We start from the raw sequence: 2,102 nt of genomic DNA on the forward strand, positions 1-2,102 counted from the left end.
CCAGTCTGGCCAACATGGTGAAACCCCGTCTCTAAAAATACAAAATTTTCTTTTCTTTTTTTTTTTTTTTTTTTTGAGATGGAGTCTTTCTCTGTCGCCCAGGCTGGAGTGCAGTGGCACGATCTCGGCTCACTGCAAGCTCCGCCTCCCAAGTTCACGCCATTCTCCTGCCTCAGCCTCCCGAGTAGCTGGCACTACAGGCGCCCGCCAACACGCCCGGCTAATTTTTTTGTATTTTTAGTAGAGGCGGGGTTTCACCGTGTTAGCCAGGATGGTCTCGATCTCCTGACCTCGTGATCCGCCTGCCTTGGCCTCCCAAAGTGCTGGGATTACAGGCTTGCGCCACCACGCCTGGCCCCAAAATACAAAATTTTCAAAAAATTTCTAAAAATACAAAAATTAGCTGGGCGTGGTGGCGCGTGCCTGTAATCCCAGCTACTCGGGAGGCAGAGGCAGGAGAATTGCTTGAACTCAGGAGGCAGAGGTTGCAGTGAGCTAAGATCGCGCCACTACACTCCAGCCTGGGTAACAGAGCAAGACTCCATCTCGGGAAAAAAATAAAAGGACATCTGAAAATTTAACATGATGAACTTGTCAATAAGTCCCTCAAATATGTTCCTAAAAAAGGGGGGAGGGGAGTAGAGTTATTGGCACAATTTCTCAGTTTTTCCACAAATCTTTTTAATTTTTTTAGTTACATAAATTAACCCATTTATTATAGGCTAGTCATGTCTCAAAGAGTAGAGGAGCGTCTACTGGTCTTTCAGTCGCTGCAGTCTTCTGATGGTGGACTTTACCGTGAGAGCAGAAGTGGTATTGTAGGTCCAGACAATGTGGTTCCTGGATGAAGACACCGCTACTGTCTTCATGCAGGAACCACAGCGCCAGATCCCCACAGCTCGTCTCTTCATCTTGGTTTTGCCACAGAAAAGAGCAAATGTACTTGGCGTACTGGCTGATTTCAATTTTCTTCACCATTTTCTGGAGGGAGGCCCCATAGCGGGTCCTGTATTTACCAACGATTCCTACTTCTTGGTTTAGCGATGTGGCCGTGAACTACGTCCGAGCTCAGAGAGCTGTTCCACAAATCTTAAGGATAAAGACAATCAGTGTGCAAAAGAAATATGGGTCATAGTTAAGTGCTGAAAAACTTCATCCAGTATTTATGGGTATGGTGCACATGCTTTCAGTGACAAATCAGCTGATCAATGAAAAACTATATTTCTTGGCAAAAACACAGTATCAGTGTATTACCTACCACAGAATATTTACAGCAACAATAACTATGATGTAGTAACAGTCCAACTTGCTGAGAGTACTAATACTGAAAGTTGCATAATACTTTTATGCCAGATATGTGTAGCAAGATAACTTTATAGAGGAATTATTGACTGTATAAAGAAAAATATATTCAGAATTTTAAAATAGTTCCCTTGGCTCCATCATGGCAAGTAGTAGCAGCATCTGGGCAGCAGCAGTGATCAGAATGCGGTGAGGGAGATCGTGGACATTCTGCTTGTAGTCCCAGCTACTTTGCAGGCTGAGGCAGGAGAAGGTGGTGAACCTGGAAGGCGGAGCTTGCAGTGAGCCGAGATCGCGCCACTGCAATCCAGCCTGGGCGACAGAGCAAGACTCCATCTCGAGAAAAAAAAAAGAGATTTCAAGAATTCTGAATACTGGCTTACTGGAAACTCTGGCTATTTGTGTAAAGCTTTGTGAGCAAGGACTTAACCCAGAATTAATAAATAACCAAGGAAATATCACCGGTTATTAAGGAGCTTCGAAAGACTACCAAAGCACAAAAGGCTGCTGAAAACATGACAATCTAACTTTCTGGAGAAATCCTGATATGTCGAGCTCTTCAAGAGGATTTGAAGACTGTGTTGTAATCAAGAACATACGGGGAAATTACTGCATGCAGTAGTGTAGAAAAATCTTCCTTTTTAAAAGAATTATAGAACCATAGCTTTATAAATCAGTGGGAAAGTGGCTTACAGACGGAACTATCAGGTGTGTTTACACTGCATCTTATTCACTTTTTAAAATGGCACTGATGTATTGGCATTGATATGTTTATATTTAGGCATTCCTTATTTATAGCT

At 43.1% G+C, this 2,102-nt stretch overlaps 1 pseudogene; it reads right to left on the reverse strand.

Moving 5' to 3' along the window:
- Window positions 1–558: 558 nt before the first annotated feature.
- On the reverse strand, window positions 559–1,590 carry LOC115837955 (annotated as a pseudogene).
- Between the last annotated feature and the right edge of the window lie 512 nt (window positions 1,591–2,102).

This window comes from Nomascus leucogenys, chromosome 13 (assembly GCF_006542625.1).
Source record: "Nomascus leucogenys isolate Asia chromosome 13, Asia_NLE_v1, whole genome shotgun sequence".
Taxonomy (NCBI): domain Eukaryota; kingdom Metazoa; phylum Chordata; class Mammalia; order Primates; family Hylobatidae; genus Nomascus; species Nomascus leucogenys.